An 18,816-nucleotide genomic window follows, 5' to 3' on the forward strand; every position below is an offset into this window, starting at 1 on the left:
TCTCTCTCTCACTGTCCACTCTGCCTGTAAAAAAAAGAAAGAAAGAAAGAAAAGATTTATTTATTTATTCAAGAGACAGAGTTACAGACAGAGACGGAGAGAGTCAGAGAGAGAGAGAGAGTCTTCCATCTGCTGGTTCACTCGCCAAAATGGCTGTAATAGGGGAGCTGGGCCAATCCGAATCCAGGAGTCAGGAGCTTCTTCCAGGTCTCCCTCGCTGGTACAGGGGCCCAAGCACTTAGGCTACCTTCCACTGCTTCCTCAAGCCATTAGCAAGGAGCTGGATCAGAAGTGGAGTAGACAGGACTCGAACCCACACCCAGCTGGGATGCTGGCGCTGCAGGCAGAGGCTTAATCTACTACGCCACAGCACTAACCCCAACTGCCTAGAATTGTCACAGATGGCACAGGTTGAGTGCTGAGTCCCGCGAGATTGTGCCCCACTTCAGAGCCAATCACAGGTCCCATGTTGTCACCTATACCACTGATAAACCGGACATAAATAGGGGATTCTCATGATCCTATCCACGGGTCATGAGATGATGATTTGCTACAACACCTCACAGATCCAGAAATGGCTTACTTCCTAGTTAAGGGCGTATCAGGCGCAATGTCACAAAAGGACACCCCCACCTCTGGCACATACCTGCGCACTCCCCTAGGGTGCGCTACACCTGCCTGTCAGGTGTACCTCATTGAGGGGCAGAAGCATGTAGGGGTCAGAGCATGGATTCTGTAGCCTGATTGCCACTTCAAATCCTGCCTCTACCTCTTCCTAGCGACGTGGCTCCTGTCAAGCGCCTTAACCTCTCTGGGCTTGTTTTCCTCATCTGGGAAGTGGACCGACCACAGCAGGTGTCTCTCGGGGAGTTGGGAAGTTTAAACGAGAACCTGCTGGCACGGCACTTCAAGCAGCGCCTCATCCGTGGCAGGCACTCACCAGCATGCACCAGTATTGCTGTGCCAACAAACGTGGCCTTTCCTCCCACCCGCCCAGCCCTCTTCTCCCATTCCTCATCCTCTCTCTCATCCATCTTTGCTCCTCTCTCTGCTTTCTCCTTGTACAATGCCAGCCTTGGGTGCAAATGAACTCCTTGCTTCTCGTGTTCATGTTCTCCAGTCACATAGCCTCCCTTTTTGGGGTCTCTGTCAGGTGGAGAGTCAGATACGGGTGACTGGGAGGGACCACAAACCCATCATCCAGGGGTGGGACCAGGGGCCCACCTAAGATGCTCACTTTGGGTTCAACTTGTACTGAAAGCATTCTGATAAAGTGGGAACTCAGCCAAACCAGCAAAGTCTACTTTATGGCACACGCTCAGTGAGACCCGGTTTGACATTGGAGTGACTCTGCTTCATTATATGATCATTATACTATGATCAGCATTGCGGTTTCATACCCCCCGCCCCTGCCATGGTGCGCATTCCCAATGCATGCTGGGAAACCACATGTGCAGAGAGTTCCAGGCATACAGTTCCCAGATATCAATCAAAAATGTCAATCACGAGCATCATGGCCACATTACCAGTCATCACCCCTCACACTTCAGGAGTAAAGTCCTAATCCAGGAAAAAAGGGGGCCATGTGCTCTCTCTACTGGCCCTGTTTGGATTGTACTGTAATAAACTTGTGCTTTACCGTCCCTTCTTTTGAGTGTCTGAACTATAATTCATTACTCAGCTGGCAAAAAGGATTCAAGGCAAGCCAGCTGCCCTCGTTGACATCTGTAACAAAATGCTTTCTCCAATCTGCGGCCACCATCACCATCTCTCACCCTCTGTGTTTTCATGTTGCACACACACACACTCAGGTTCTTTTCTAGAGAGTTAATGGCTTGTTCAAACCAGCCAATTAGAGCCCAAGTCCAGATTAGCAGCAGGGTCCCCCAACTCCCCGTTGGATGAGCTGCCCTTGGCATCATGCATACTTCAGCAGGAAATGAACCGGCTACAGACATGACCTGTATAAGCCATTTTTTGTTGGACACAGAGGTGTACGGTTATAGCAAGAAAGAAGAAACAGGGACTCCTCCATTAGGAATTGAAGGGCAAATGAGTTGACCCGGAACAGCAACAGCAGAGAAATGTGACCCAAGAGAGGCTCCATTTCAAGGTCAAGTGAGACCTTGCTAATAAAAAGATTAAGACATTGGATCTCTGACTTCAAAAGATTTGTTAGGCACTATAGCTCACCCTTAGGCTGGGTCATACAGATTTTCATATTTTTAGGCAACTCAGTATCTATCTGTCCAATTGACTATAATTTTTTTTTCTTCTTATTCAATGCTTAGAAGGCTGGAGTTGAGAGAAGTTATGTAAAAATGATCAGAGGCTATTGTTTTGGACTAAGCTCCTGCACCAGGCTCCAACAGAACAGACTAAAAATCAGAAGTATGCCACTCGTGCCAGGGGTCCACTTCACCCAAGTGAAACTGAGCTGCTGTCTGTTCTGAGAAACCAGACTCACAGGCGAAAACTCTGGAAGGACCAATGTCCTTTTTGTTCTTTGCTTCTGCTTTCTTTGGCCCTTCTCTGTCTATAAAACCAACCCCTTCTGCTCGACTCATGGGATCAGGTACTCTATTTCACAGAACGGGGTGCTGTCTGATTCTAGAATTGCAAATCAAGCCAAATTAAGATTTTTTAAGATTTATTTATTTATTTGAAAGAGTTACACAGAGAGAGAAGAGGCAGAGAGAGAGGTCTTCCACCGATGGTTCATTCTCCAATTGGCCGCAATGGCCAGAGCTGCGCTGATCCGAAGCTGGGAACCGGGAGTTTCCTCTGGTCTCCCACGCAGGTGCAGGGGCCCAAGCACTTGGGCCATCTTCCACTACCGTCCCAGGCCATAGCAGAGAACTGGATGGGAAGTGGAGCAGCCGGGACTTGAACCAGCGCCCATATGGAATGCCGGCGCTTCAGGCCAGGATGTTAACCTGCTGCGCCACAGTGCCAGCCTTGAATTAAGATCTTTAATAAGATAAAATTGTTGCAATCTTGTCTTTTGGAGGAGTCGGAAACTGGTAGCTGAGTAGATGCAGGATACTGAGACCCGTGGGAGAGCTCGCTCCTTGCTCTGCCGTCCCGGAACCTCCGCCTCCTCAGCTTGTTCCTGAGCTCCCAGAGGCCGAGAAACCTTCCCATCCTGCCGGGCCTCAGCACCTGCCCCACCTCTCAACCCCAACCACTTGTATTGGTCATCACTCCCACCCCTTGAAAATTATTTTTAGTTTTAAAATTATGTGTTGATTTCAGAGGCATGGGGACAGAAATTGGAGGAAGAGAGAGAGAGAGAGAGAGAGAGAGAGAGAGAGGTGCTCCCACCTGCTGGTTCATTTCCCAAATGCCTGCAGCATCTGAGACTTGGGCAGGCTGAAGCCAGGAACTCAGTCCAAGCATCCCATGCAGGGGGCAGGAACTCAACGACTTGAGTCATCACCTACTGCTTGCCAGGGTCTCCATTAGCTGGAGGCTGGAGTCAGAAGCAAGATCTGGGATTTATTTATTTTTTTTTTTTTGACAGGCAGAGTGGACAGTGAGAGAGAGACAGAGAGAAAGGTCTTCCTTTGCCATTGGTTCACCCTCCAATGGCCGCCGCTGCAGCCGGCGCACCGCGCTGATCCGTTGGCAGGAGCCAGGATCCAGGTGCTTTTCCTGGTCTCCCATGGGGTGCAGGGCCCAAGCACCTGGGCCATCCTCCACTGCACTCCCTGGCCATAGCAGAGAGCTGGCCTGGAAGAGGGGCAACCGGGACAGAATCCGGCGCCCCGACCGGGACTAGAACCCGGTGTGCCGGTGCCGCAAGGTGGAGGATTAGCCTATTGAGCCACGGCGCCGGCTCAAGATCTGGGATTTAAACGCAGATACTCTGACATGCGATACAGGCGTCAGTAGGCTAAATGCCTGCTCCTATTTTAAAATTGAGGTATAACTTAAATAAGATGCAGGCATTTACAGAGGAATATTTTACGCACACACACACACACACACACACACGTAACCATAAAGCCAGATCAAGACAGAACATTTCCAGGTCCCTGGTAGCCTCCATCATGTTCTTTCCGGATCAATAAACCCCCATTCCCAGCCCTGCCATCACCCAAGGAACCTCTCTTCTGCCTTCTGTCATCAATGACTGCTTTTGCCTGCTTTGGACCTCACATCCATGGAATCCTATGATTCCACCCAATACAAACCCGTTTGCTTTCTGGCTTCTTTCACGTAACACGCTGCACATAGTGGTCGCTTATTCTTGGTCTTCTGCATAGTATTTCATTGTATGAATATCTGTTCTCATATTAGCGAACACGTGTTATTTCCTCCTTTGGCCATTTGTGAGCGGAGTGGCCGTGCACTCTCTTTCACGTCTTTCAGGGACGTGAGTGTGGATTTCTCTTGGGTGAGGAATCGACAGGCTGCCCCAGCTCACCCTCCCACAACGTGTGTAGGGCGCTCAGGTGTTGCAAAAAGGGCAACCACTTCTCCTGTGTACACCATGACTTTGCACATTCTCATACAAGAAAATGAAGAGAATTTCTTCACCCCTCAAATGTGGGTTGGCCTTGCAATGTGTTTTGTCTTTGGTTGATAGGACTTAGTCAGTTTTATGAGGCCCAGGCCAAGGTCTCCAGAGGTCTCGCACACTCCGTCACCCCCTGGAACTCGGCCCACTCACTTTGTGAATAAGCACGCTTTGACCTGCTGCATCATCAGGGACCTGTCGCCTGGATGGCTGCCAGCTAACCCCGAGGACAGGGTTGCCTGGCCGATGTGGCTCTGGCTGCAGATCCGTGAGCAGCTGCAGTCAGAACCCAGAAACACCCAGCTGAGCCTGGCTTGCAGCGCTAATCTGCAGAACTGGGAGGCTGGGCTGCATGGACATTTGTTCTTCCAAGTCACTAACTATATTAGTTTTATTTTTTTATTTTCTTTTGTTTATCTGAAAGAGTTTCAGAGAGAGAAGGAGAGAGAGAGAGAGAGAGAGAGAGAGAGAGAGAGCGCTTCCATATGCTGGTTCCTCCCCAAGTGGCTACAATGGCTGGGGCTGGGCCAGGCCAGAGCCAGGAGCCTGGAGCTCCATCTGGGTCTCCCACATGGATGCAGGGGCCCAAGAACGTGGGCCATCTTCTGCTGCTTTCCCAGGTGCGTTAGCAGAGAGCTGGATCAGCAGCAGAGCAGTAGGAACTCAAACTGGTGCTCTGATATGGGATGTAGGATCACGGGAGGGGGCTTAACCCCCTGTGCCACAACATTGGCCCCTGTAGTATTAGTATTTCATTACTATAACAAAATACCTGAGGCAACCAACTTACAAAGAGGAGCAATCGATTTAGCTCACAGTTTTGGAGGTTCTAAGTTCAAGCTTGGGTGAGGCCCTATTGGTTCAGCCTCTGCTCATGGTATTCTGGCTGGCAGAGGTCTGAGGTAACACAGGACCTCACACGGCCAGAGGCAGGGCACACACACGCCTGTCCATCTGTGTGTCTTTTACAAAGCCACCGGACTCACTCGCAGGCCCCACCCCAATAACCTAATCCAACCTAACCACTTCTTACCTCTAAAGACCATGGCTGGATTCAGTTCCCACCCACTTAGCATCATCAACATGAGACTTTGGGGAACAAGTGCCTGATATCGGGGTACAACCATCAAATGACAGCACTGATCTTGGGGTGAGTTCTCGTGCAACAGGTCACTGATAAAATACGAGAGCTCCTGGTGCTCTGTGTCTTCACCGATGTTGGGTATTTCAGTCCTTTCACTTCAGTTACTTGATAGGGAGGCGCCACGTTTGAAAATTCGCTTCTGTTCATGACTTAACTTCCTAGCTGCTTCGGAATGCTTTTGAAGACACCGTGCTTTACAGAAGACCTGTAATGTCGTAACTTGTGGATATCGTAATCATATTAAAAGTTTCCATAAGATAAATGAGACTTGTTCCTAACCCCTGGAAATCTGAAGAGTGCAAAGAATGATGCGACCATCAACCAACCCAAGTTATTTCTATGCAAAGTTATGAAATTAAAAGCCAATCAGCGGCCAGTGCCACAGCTCACTAGGCTAATCCTCCGCCTTGCACGCCGGGTTCTAGTCCCGGTCGGGGCGCCGGATTCTGTCCCGGTTGCCCCTCTTCCAGGCCAGCTCTCTGCTGTGGCCCGGGAGTGCAGTGGAGGATGGCCCAAGTCCTTGGGCCCTGCACCCCATGGGAGACCAGGAGAAGTACCTGGCTCCTGCCTTCGGATCAGTGTGGTGCGGCAGCCATTGGAGGGTGAACCAACGGCAAAGGAAGACCTTTCTCTCTCTCTCTCACTGTCCACTCTGCCTGTCAAAAAAATATAAATAAATAATTGACAAAGAAATGTTGGTATTAGGATGGCCTTTCCAACAGTAGAGTCACAATCAAAGAATGGAGGAAGAAGGCTGGACAGAGAAAAACACCCATAGAACCCCATTGAGCCAAGACCCACAGCCAGGAGGAAGGTTTGAAGACAGACAATATTTGCGTAGCTTGAGAAGCATCTCCTCCAAGTTCCATTAGTTCTAGAGAGACAAACACTATTTCGTTTTTTTGTTTTGTTTTGTTTTGTTTTTGTTTTTGTTTTTGTTTTTGTTTTTTGACAGGCAGAGTGGACAGTGAGAGCTCGAGACAGAGAGAAAGGTCTTCCTTTGCCGTTGGTTCACCCTCCAATGGCCGCCACGGCCGGCGCGCTGCGGCCGGCGCACTGCGCTGATCCAATGGCAGGAGCCAGGAGCCAGGTGCTTTTCCTGGTCTCCCATGGGGTGCAGGGCCCAAGCACCTGGGCCATCCTCCACTGCACTCCCTGGCCACAGCAGAGAGCTGGCCTGGAAGAGGGGCAACCGGGACAGAATCCGGCGCCCCGACCGGGACTAGAATCCGGTGTGCCGGCGCCGCAAGGCGGAGGATTAGCCTAGTGAGCCGCGGCGCCGGCCTGACAAACACTATTTCTACAGTGGAGAAACCCAGTAGAAACTACCTTGAAGCAGTGGTAAAGGTTAGCACCCTGAAGAATAAGGCATAGTGACTTACGTGTGATAAAGGCACCTCACCTCTGTAGCGTCCTTGCTACGTGTATAACCCCAGCTGAGTCACCATCAAGCATCAGGGAACGCCAGTCAAGGAACATGCTACAGAACAACTGCCCAGTGCTCTTCCAAGGGGCGAAGGTTATGAAAGTCGATGGAAGACTGAGGACGCGTCACAGATGGTGTCCCCCAGAGAGACGTAATAACTATTGCCACCACGCAGCCTTCTGGATTGGATCCTGGGCCAGAAAAAAGGGACCTTGGTGGGTGCTGTGGTCTGAGTGGGCCTCTCCAAGTTCAGGTGTTGGAAACCTAACCCTCAATTACAGCAGCGTTGGGAGGTGGGGTCTTGCAAAGTCCTCGTGAATAGATTAGTGTCATTCCAGGAGTGAGTTCATTATCAAGAGAAGGCTTGTTAGAGTAGCTATTTCTTTTTATAAAAGATTTATTTATTTATTTGAAAGTCAGTCATATACAGAGAGAGGAGCAGCAGAGAGAGAAAGAGAAAGAGAGGTCGTCCATCAGCTGGTTCACGCCCTAATTGGCCGCAATGGCTGGAGCTGCGCCGATCTGAAACCAGGAGCCAGGAGCTTCTCCCAGGTCTCCCACTTGGGTACAGGGGCCCAAGGACTTGGGCCATCTTCTACTGCTTTCCCAGGCCATAGCAGAGAGCTGGATTGGAAGTGGAGCAGCCGGGTCTCGAACCAGCACCCGTATGGGATGCCGGTGCTTCAGGCCAGGAAATGAACCCATTGCACCACAGCACTGGCCCCACTATTTTTAACTTTTATGTAATTCTATGTTTTTTACAAAAATATTTATTTATTTATTTATCTGAAAGCTAGAATATACAGAGAGGGTGAGAGAGAGAGAAAGAGACATCTTCCATCCATTGGTTCACTCCCCAAATAGCTGCAACAGCTAGAGCTGGAACAGGCTGAAGCCAGGAACCAGGAATTCCATCCTGGCCTCCATGTGGGTGGCAGGGGCTGCTTTCCTAAGTGCGTTAGCAGGGAACTGGATTGGAAATAGCTCCTGCTTTTTGGCCTGGTCTGGCATTCCATATGGGAGCCAGTTCAAACTGCTCCACTTCCGATTAAACTCCCTGCTAATGTGCCTGGGAAGTACTTGGGTCCCTGTTGCCCTTGTGGGATGCCCAAATGGAGTTTTGGACTCCTAGCTTTGGCCTAGCCCAGCCCCAACCTTCGTGGCCATTTGGGGAGTGAGCCAGCAGATGGAAGATCTCTGTTTCTGCCTTTCTCGCTCTCTCTAGCTCTGCCTTTCAAATACATCAATAAGTAAAATAAGAGTTTTAACATTACACTGTAAATATTTGATGGAACTAGGCAGAAAAACTTGAAAAATTCTAGATGATACAAATACCACCCCACTGTTAGGGGACAAGTTGTGCACCCGCCCCAATGTCTATGTCGAAGCCCTAATCCTGGATCCCACGGGACGTGACTGCACGTGGGGACAGATCTTACAAGAGGTGATAGATGAAAGCCAGCGTGGAGGGTGGGCCCTGGCCCTCTGCGACTGGTGTCCTTACCAGAGCAGAGGACGAAGTGAGGGCATGGAATGATCTTGTGAAGGCAGAAGGAGGAGACAGCAGCGACAGGGCAAGGAGAGGGGCCTCAGAGGAAGCTGGCCCTGCCTCAAGCCTTCAGAACTCTGGAAAACACATTTGTGCTTTAAGCCACTGTGATCCTTGGGCTACTTTGGCAGCCCTAGCCAGCTCACACACCTACCAGACATCTAGACCTAGTTGCTTCTATTACTATATCCAACAGCTGCAGATTGTACTTTCCTTTCAGGTGTAATTCGTGTTTTTTTTTTTTTAATAAAAGGCTTATTTATATTTATTTGAAAGAGTGACAGTGAGAGAGAGAGAGAGAGAGAGAGAGAGAGAGATCTTTCATTCATTGGTACACTCCTCAAATGGCTGCAAAAACCTGGGTGGGTTAGGCCATGCCCAAGCCAAGAGCCAGGAACTCCATCTGGGTCTCCCATGTGGGTGGCAGGTGCCCAGGCAATTGGGCCATCTTCCGCTGCCTTCCCAGGCCATTAGCAGGGAGCTGGGTCAGAGGTAGAGCAGCTGGGACTTGAACCAGCGCTCCGACACGGGACACTGTGATTGCAGGCCCGAGCTTGCTGGGCCACAGTGCTAGTTCCTGTGCTTTTTTGTAGACTATTATAAATGCTTCCTGCTAGTGTCCAACAATGTAAAATTACGCAGGAATAAAATCAGCGAAAGATGTGTAAGACTAAAGGTGCAAAATATTACTGAGAGAAGTAAGACCCCCAAACATGGAGAGATCTACCAGGCTGATGGGTGGAAACAGTATTAGTAAGATGGCAAACTGCCCCAGATTGATCTATTGATTCAATGCAATCCCAATTATAACCTCAGAAGCTTTTTTAAAAATAGAAATCAACATATCAATCAATTATATTTTGCTGAAGTTTAAAGCTTTTGTTTATCAAAAGATATGATTAAGGAAAAGAATAGGTAAGCCACACCCTGGAAGGCAATATTTTAAAATTATGTATCTGATAATTTATTTCCAGTATATATAACTCACTAGTAAAAAGACAAACATCTCAATTTTAATTTTAATTTCAATTCAAGAAACGTGCTTGAATAGATATGTCACAAAGAAAGACGTACAAATAGCCAACAAGCACAAGCAAAGCTGCTCAGTTAGGTATGAGAGGATGCACACAACACCAGGAGACACCCATATACCAGCAGAATGGATAGAATGACAAAGACTGATGATGCTAACTGTTGGTAAGCACATGGAAGAAGTGGAAATAGCTTGCTCAAGAGAGTGCCACACGGTATAACCTGCTTTGAGGAAAAGAAGCTAGAAATATACCACCAGTCTCAGGCAGTGTGCTTCCCATACATGAAATGCTAAAAGAGGCAAAACTAGGTGAAAAGATAACACTTTTATTTATTTAGTTGAGAGGCAAAAAAGAGAGAGAGAGATGGGAACTCAACCCAGGTCTCCCACAAGGACAGCAGGGACCCAATTGTGTGAGCCGTTACCATTGTCTCCCAGGGTTTGCATTAGCAGGAAGCTGAGGTCAGGAGTGGAGATGGGTATTGAACCCAGGCACTGGGATAGGGGATGAGCTGGGAATTAAACCCAGGCACTCGGATATGTGAAGAGATGTATATTGAACCCAACACTTGGCTATGGGATGCCAGCATCTTGGCTGGCAACTTCACCACTAAGTTCCATGCCAGTGCTGTGACAACAAGACCCTTCAAAGTGGATGCCTGTGAGTATGGCAACTGGAGAGGTTGGGGCGGGGCCCAGGGAACTTTCTGGAGGTCACACTAATGGTTCTATTTCAGCACTGACATGACTTGCACAGGTATGTGCTGAAATTCATCCAACCATCCGCCGAAGATCTGTGCTTCTCACAGTTTGCCACTCTTAGCTAAAACACGTCCACAAACAAAATAAATCATTTTTAAAAGAGCTATTTATGAAACCCCCCAAACTCCATAGAAACTTGAGTCATTGTCTCTTTCTAAAGGAATTGCATGTGAAAATTGGTGGAATTCCCACTGTGGTTTTAAGGAGTTAGGCTTCGTGAGTACAATCGTCTCTGTGTTGCAACAGTGCCCTGGGTGCCGCTCATGTGGTGTGGGGGGGCTTTGCTCCACCCTATGTATCACCTCCGCAGAAGGGGGCTGGGCTGTGGGATAATCACTGCACATGACTTAGGGTAGGACCCCGAGATCCAGGGAGCGGGGGAGGATGTGGCCTCCCGGAAGCCCTAGTAGTTTATGGACTTCCATGGCACTGGTCAAGTGTATGTAAATAAATGTGAGGGTTGAAGTTAGGAGATCGTATGAAATTCACAGCTTTGTGTAACTTTCATTCTAAGTGAGGAATTGAGATAAATTGACCTTTTTTAAAAAATTTATTTATTTGAAAGTCAGAGTTACACAGAGCGAGGAGGAGAGGCAGAGAGAGAGAGAGAGAGAGAGAGAGAGAGGTGTCTTCCACCCACTGGTTCACTCCCCAGCTGGCTGGAACATACAGAGCTGTGCTGTTCCGAAGCCAGGAGCCAGGAGCCAGGAGCCTCTTCCGGGTCTCCCATGTGGGTTCAGGGGCCCAAGGACTTGGGCCATCTCCCACTGCTTTCCTAGACTACAGCAGAGAGCTGGATTGGAAGTGGAGCAGCCGGGACTCGAACCGGTGCCCATAGGGGTTGCCGGCACTGCAGGCAGCAGCTTTACCCACTACACCACAGCACCGACCCCAATAAATTGACCTTTTTCCTTCCTTCCTTCTTCACTGCATTTTCCAATGGACTCCAATTTATTTCCGTTAGTTTGGAATTTTCACTTCTATGTGACGAAATACTGACTGTTAAGGTGAAATTGATTGGCCTGATAATCGTCTTGATTTTAAAAGATCCACGAGTGTACCCTGGTAGAAAAACAATTCAAACGCTTTTCCCTCCGTGACATCAGTAAGAGCGAACGCCGCCAGCAAGGTCGGCTCTCTGAGATAATAATGACATATTTATATTAACAAATCGCCCCGAAGCCCTTGACTGCCAGCATTGTTTTTCTGGCCCCTTTAATTTATATCACCGAGCTGGAAGGTGCCAGTGCTCTTCTGTCGGGGTTTCTATTACAGGAAGGGTGCGTGCTTGGGAGCTGTCACTGAGACTGCAGATGGGGGGGGGGGGAGGAAGAGCTGGGGAAGGGAGGACCAACATTTGCTGGTGCGTGGTTCCCACAACGCTGTGCCTGGGGTGTTGGAAACCCCGTTTTTCAGCATGAGCTGAGACACAGGCAGAGGGCACAGCCTCCAGCCCCTGCTCTGTGCGGCAGCCCCGCGACTTGAACACGGGGATGTCGTGGTGACGCGCTCGCTGCGACACATCGCCACAAGCATGGTGGCTGGAAACAGCACCGAGCTGTGATCTCAGTGCTGGAGATCACCAGTCGGGAACGAGTCTCCAGGCACTGAAGTCAAGCGGCTGCCTAAGACTGGGTCCCTTTGGAGACCCTAAAGGAAGATCTCCGCGTGCTTTTCCCAGCGTCCGGGGGCTGTCCCGGGCTTCTGGTCCCCATCACACTGCCTTTCCCTTCCACCTCCACCATCACACCGCAGTCAAATCCCTCTTCTTCCAAACTGTCCTCGACATAGACACAGCACTTGGTTCCAGCTGTCCATTTTCAGCAGAGTTTTGGAATCTGTGACATTCCAGGGCCACTCTGAGTTATTCTGAAGCAAATTCTACCCTTATCCATGGGGAGGTTGTTAACCTCCCATGTGTGTCTGAAAAACAAAAAGCAAAATCATAGTACAAGTAACTCATTTAAAAGAAACAATATTAAGAACTTTTATTTATTTTTTTTTCTTTTTTGACAGGCAGAGTGGACAGTGAGAGAGAGAGACAGAGAGAAAGGTCTTCCTTTTGCCGTTGGTTCACCCTCCAATGACCGCCGCGGCCAGCGCACTGCGGCTGGTGCACCGCACTGATCCGATGGCAGGAGCCAGGTGCTTCTCCTGGTCTCCCATGGGGTGCAGGGCCCAAGCACTTGGGCCATCCTCCACTGCACTCCCTGGCCACAGCAGAGAGCTGGCCTGGAAGAGGGGCAACCGGGACAGAATCCGGCGCCCCGACCGGGACTAGAACCCGGTGTGCCGGCGCCGCTAGGCGGAGGATTAACCTAGTGAGCCGCGGCGCCAGCCAAGAACTTTTATTTAACAGAGAGAGAGGGAGAAACCTAGAGAGAGATTGCCCATTTGCTGGTTCACTCTGCAAAAGGCTGCAATGGTCAGGGCTGGGTCAGTCTGAAGCCAGGAGCCTGGAACCCTATCCAGGTCTCCCGTGTGGGTGGCAGGACCCACTTACTTGGGCCATCTTCCCCTGCTTTCCCAGGAGCATTAGCAGGGAGCTGGATCAGAAGTGGAGCAGCCAGGCCTTGAACTGGCACTCCCATGTGGGATGCCGGCATCACAAACATGTGGCTTAACCTGCCGCCCACAATGCCAACCCCCGACCACAATTATTTCATTGCACCAAGTATCCAGTAAGTGTTCAGGTCTTCCCTGTTTGTCTTGTGAATTTCAAACCAAGAGTAAATAAAGTCCAAGTGTTGTGCTTGATTGTTATGAGTCTGACATCTTATTAAATTCATAGGTTTCTTTTGCATCCTCTCTGTCTCTCCACCCTTCCACCTTCCCTCTAACTCTACGTCTCAAAAAAAAAAAAATCTTAAAAAAAAAAGAGTGGTTTTAGATTCACTGCAAAATTGAGAGGAAGGTTCAGAGATTTCCCAACGGCCCTTAGAGCAGCTGATATTAGAATTTTATGCATTGGAAATACATTCTTCTCTTATATGATACTGGAAATCTTCGAAGTTAGTCCCCTTGGAAAACTGTCCCTTGCAAATTATACGGCACTATCATTTACATCAAATGTATGCTATTACATGTCAAGACGTTGGAGCCAGCGTCGTAGCTAAGCTGCTACCTGCAATGCAATCCCACATCGGGGCACTGGTTGGAGGTCTGGATGCTCCGCTTCTGATCCAGCGTCCTGCTAATGAGCCTGGGAAAGCAGTGGAAGGTGGTCCAAGTACTTGGGCCCCTGCACCCACGTGGGAGACCTGGATAGAGTTCCGGGATCCTCATTTCAGCCTGGACCAGCCCAGGCAATGCGTTGTAACCATCTGGCAAGTGAACAAGCAGACAGAAGCTCTCTCTCTCTCTTTTCTTCAAATAAATCAATAAATATTAAATAAGCCTTTTCAAAATTTCAACCATTTGGTCTAGCCGTCTGACCACTGTACTCAGGGGCTGAAGAACTTGGTTCTCACCTGGAATCTGCTTTTAGTCAGAATTCTTTTGGTAGTGACTTAAACATCAGTGGGGCTCGGTGGGGACTGGGTGTGAGGGGTGGCTGGGAGTGAGCGCTGGGAAGTAGAATGCTGTGATGGCCCTGGTCTCCTTGCATCTTGCTTCTCTCTGAGGGTGCCAGGCCGGGATGTTCCATGTGGCTGGGGACTGGCCTGGAGCCATGATTCAAGAAGAAAGGGTGGGGGCCCGTGCTGTAGGCTAAGCCCCTGCCTAAGGTACCAGCATCCCATGTGGGCGCCTCCCTCTAAGATTGGCATGAATGTTCCCAGGGGTGGACGGAGCCTGGCTCTAGTTCACCTGCTCACCTTGAACTCTTCGTTGTGGACAGGCAGGCCATCACTGGGGCAAAGGGCATAGCCCGCTCCCGGGATGGGGCAAGCAGGAGGGAAGACTTCAGGGTGGGAGCCCCCCCCAACAGTTGGCTGTAGGGGTGAAGCGAGGGGCTTTCCCAGATGAGGGGAAAAAGCGCTGCATAAAACAGCCCCGTTGTCCAGGACCCTCTGCTACTAACCAGACCCGGGACTCCTGCGCCACCCCACACCTCAGTTTTCACCCACAAAGTGAGACATGCGGATTGTTCTGCAGCTCAAAGACATGACAGTTTTTCCTGAAAATCAGACACTCTTCTCATTCCTTTTTTATTTTATTTATTTATTTTTTGACAGGCAGAGTGGACAGTGACAGAGAGAGAAACAGAGAGAAGGGTCTTCCTTTTGCCGTTGGTTCACCCTCCAATGGCCGCCGCGGCCGGCACACCGCGCTGATCCGAAGGCAGGAGCCAGGTGCTTCTCCTGGTCTCCCATGGGGTGCAGGGCCCAAGCACTTGGGCCATCCTCCACTGCACTCCCGGGCCACAGCAGAGAGCTGGCCTGGAAGAGGGGCAACTGGGGAAAGAATCCGGCGCCCTGACCGGGACTAGAACCCGGTGTGCCGGCGCCGCAAGGCGGAGGATTAGCCTAGTGAGCCGCGGCGCCGGCCTCCTCATTCCTTTTAAACATGCATGAGAAACCAAATAGCACAAGCTCACGATGAGAAAAGCGTGATCCCACATGTTAAATAAGACAGGTGGAAAAGGGCAACCTGCCCCCGGGGATCGCTCAGCAGGTGAAGTGTATTCCTGTAGCCACTGTTGCACACTCTTCCTACAGCCCCCTTTATCCCCTAAGGAGGGCTGTGACTGTGAGAAGCTGGAGCCGAGGGCACACAAGCATGCATTCCCGCGGTGCCAGCTGGTCGTGGAGGGCAGCCTTGTGAGCTTTCTGGCCCCCAGCTCCACGTCTACCAGTCAGCTGGATGACGATGTCCGCAGGTGCAGCTGCAGCTGGCCGTCTATGCAGTAAGGGGAGCGCCTCACCTACTTCCCTGACCTTAATCACATTGTCATTGTCTTGTGGAAGTATAAGAGTTGCATGGCATTAAAATCTAGCCCAGGACCGTCCTCAGCAGCCCTTACTTTCTGAGTTTTTCTCCTTTTACGCAGCTACAGTTCAAAGCTCTCAAGGTCTCATTAGTATTTCTTCTCCCCCTCTTCCCATCCCTTCTCACATCGTCATATTCTGTTTCCCATCTTCCTGCCTCCAGTGTTGGCCATTGCTATTAGACTAGCATCTGTTTGTTATTTATATCAAAGCTTTTGAACCAAGCCAGAAGCCAAGGCTGAGTCGGGGAGTAGGGGTAACTGAGACAGTGAGCAAGAAATTGTGCTGGGTAGAATGGGAACGGAACCAGATTTTAAATTTTGTTGCTGGTTATGCCCTTAGGCCTTACTCGGTGAGGATGGGCTTCCCTGCCTCTGGATGGGCACAGAGGCAGTCTGTGTGCCTGATTCCTTCAGATCCCCAGAGCCTGCTCTCCGCCGTGGGAGACTGACCTGCGCAGATTACATCAGGATGTCCCACACCCTTGGAGCCCACTGAATCTGCGTAATGCGAGGTACAGCAGGCAACTGGAGGGAGGGAGACAGTGCAGTGAGGGAATTCAACCTGCTGCCTCCATCCCCGTAGGGCCATCTCAGCTGGCCACATCCCTACACAGAAAGGCAGGCCTCTCGAGGTGGCCTGTGTGCACAACTCGTTGTCCTTTTGGCTTCTAGCAGCTTCTTCTGGCATCCCTGTGGGTTGAGGGAGAATGGTGTTGGCTCCAATGTTGTGTGAAAGTGAAAGGAGGGGGGGCCAGCACCGTGGTGCACTAACTTAATCCTCCGCCTGCGGTGCCAGCATCCCTTATGGGCGCTGGTTCTAGTCCTGGCTGCTCCTCTTCCAATCCCACTCTCTGCTATGGCCTGGGAAAGCAGTAGAGGATGGCCCGAGTCCTTGGGCCCCTGCACCTGCATGGGAGAACCAGAAGAGGCCCCTGGCTCCTGGCTTCAGTTCAGCACAGCTCCAGCCATTGCAGCCATCTGGGGAGTGAACCAGGAGATGGAAGACCTCTCTCTCTCTCTCTTTCAAATAAATAAATATATAAATACATCTTAAAAAAAAAAAAAAAAACCTCTGAGGATAAACTTTCTCACACAGACTTTGGTGTCTCATTTTTGCTTCACCTTGGAGTCTCAGCCAAAACGTCAATCTTAACATACATAATAGATTATTATACCTGACTTTAACTGATAGTAAAAGAGAGCAAAGCAATAGTTCAAACTGGCTTCCACAATAAAGAGAACTGTCTGGCTCACAGAACAAACACATTCAGAAGCTGAGCGCTCAGTTCCCCTGTGGCTCCCTCAGCTCCACGGCTCTCCATGTTTACATGGTGCTTGCTTCCCAGATCCTGGGCACAAAGAGGCCATCTCTTTCGGAGCAGGAGTCCGGAGGTCTACTGATCGGATGACTTAGGTCAAGCTGCTATGGTGAGTCAGCTCCCGTGGCTGGGGTGGGGGTGGGGACACGTGCTCTCTGGTTTAAGTCTGGGTAGGTGCTGGCCCTGCACCAGTCACTGTGGGAGAAGGGTTGAGACCTGGCGGCCTGTTCCTGGAACTGTGATGATGAAGCACTTGGACTCAAGCTTACCGGAATCGCCTACTGCAGAAGGAAGAGAGGGGAAGGGCGGGGATGGCAGTTTGCATCTCACTGTATCCTCACACAACACAGGGCTTTGTGGCTACCGAAGTATTTTACATGTATAATACGGACAGAGCAACTCCAAAGTTACTGCCCACGCACCTAAGGAACTCACGTGGTGTGTCAGTGTGGTGCCAGTGTGCTTGAAAACAGCACAGGAGCCGGCGCCGCGGCTCACTAGGCTAATCCTCCACCTAGCGGCGCTGGCACACCGGGTTCTAGTCCCGGTCGGGGCGCCGGATTCTGTCCCGGTTGCCCCTCTTCCAGGCCAGCCCTCTGCTGTGGCCCGGGAGTGCAGTGGAGGATGGCCCAAGTGCTTGGGCCCTGCACCCCATGGGAGACCAGGAGAAGCACCTGGCTCCTGCCATCGGATCAGCGCGGTGCGCCGGCCGTGGCAGCCAGTGGAGGGTGAACCAACGGCAAAGGAAGACCTTTCTCTCTGTCTCTATCCACTCTGCCTGTCAAAAAACAAAAACAAAAACAAAAACAAAAACACAGCACAGGAAGGTCAGGCTTGACCCCACAGAAGCAGGGGGAGACGAGAACTCAGTGGTGGGACAAAGCCCTTTCTTCCGATCGGAGGTAGTCAACAGGAACAAACTGCCTCTCCAAAAGCCTGCAGAGCATCAAGGGACGCAGTACGGAGCCTTATCCGAGGCGGCCTGGCAGGGCTGTTCATCTATCCAAACCAGGGCCCTTGTCTACGTGCAGCCAGCCAATCGCTGACAGCAGCGGGGTGGGAGAACGCAGGTGCTCATCTTGCAATGCCCAGAGCAAGGAGCCAGGCAGGCAGCTCGTGTTCACTCCGAATGGATAAACGGTGCAGCGAGTGTGCGGCTCACGGGTGGGCTTCTGGTTGGTCCGCAGTGCTCATGGCCTTCCTTTGACTGGTCAGCACAGCTTTCTGAACCCACTGTGCCAGTAAGGTGGGCTCGGGCTGTCTGGGGTCTGTAGTGAGCCTGGTCATTGCCTTATTTGATCAGGGCCTGGCGTCCCCCAACGCATCCTGAAACAGAGTCCAGCTGTTAGGATGTTAACCACAGAGGTGACAACGGAATTCTGGGACTTGTGACCTGGGATCCTGAGGGTGAGCCTGCCCCCTGCACCACCCCTTTAAGTTAGTGAGCTTACTCTGTCGTAAGGAGTTGACCTGTGAGCCCCACAGTGAAGACACAGGGACAGCGAGCCGAGGGAGGGAGCCGAGGTGCCTGATGTTAACGACAGAGGATGGGTTTCCGCCTTTGCTGCCCTCGCTGAAGAGCTGGTCCCCGTGCAAGAGTGAGGAGCTTCCGGTTCCATGACCGGCCACCCTGCCGCTGCCCTCCCCTTCCCCTGCCGCGCCAGCCCGAGCCATCGGGCTCCCTCCAGGACCTTGTCCCAGGAGTTACAAGGCAAAAAGAAACCCTGTTTTCTGCCCTTCAAGGAAAGCGGGCCCCCCAGGAGCAAACCACAGCAGCGGAAATTACACACAACGTAATCTGCCAATCTACAGTGAACAGGGGGCGGAGCTTCCGCACGCGTCTACAGGTACACTCTCAAGCCAAACCCCTCCTCACCCACCCGGAAGCCGAGCAGGTGCGGGCCCCCAGGTGACCACTGGGCTCGCGAGGGCGTGGGAGGTTGGCGCGCGCTCCTATGCGCTGTTACAGACCACTGTGAAGGCGTGGCCGAGACCTTCGCAATTTAACAGGGAGCCCGTCCCTTTCTCCATCAAGCCGCTCCTTATGTAGGAGGTAAACCTAAAGCCCCCATCTCCAACAGCATCAACTTCCGCAGGTTGGAAAACCTGGCGCATGCGCAGTGACCGCCGG

The 18,816-nt window shown here is 51.0% G+C and overlaps 1 long non-coding RNA gene across 1 annotated transcript; it reads right to left on the reverse strand.

Annotated features, from left to right (window-relative positions):
- Positions 1-17,952: 17,952 nt before the first annotated feature.
- LOC138849242 (uncharacterized) lies at positions 17,953-18,804 on the reverse strand. Its single transcript, XR_011387735.1, has 2 exons — positions 18,137-18,804; positions 17,953-18,011 (listed from the first exon to the last, which is right to left on the reverse strand). It is a non-coding gene; the product is annotated as an uncharacterized lncRNA (long non-coding RNA).
- Between the last annotated feature and the right edge of the window lie 12 nt (positions 18,805-18,816).

This window comes from Oryctolagus cuniculus, chromosome 4 (assembly GCF_964237555.1).
Source record: "Oryctolagus cuniculus chromosome 4, mOryCun1.1, whole genome shotgun sequence".
Lineage (NCBI taxonomy): Eukaryota > Metazoa > Chordata > Mammalia > Lagomorpha > Leporidae > Oryctolagus > Oryctolagus cuniculus.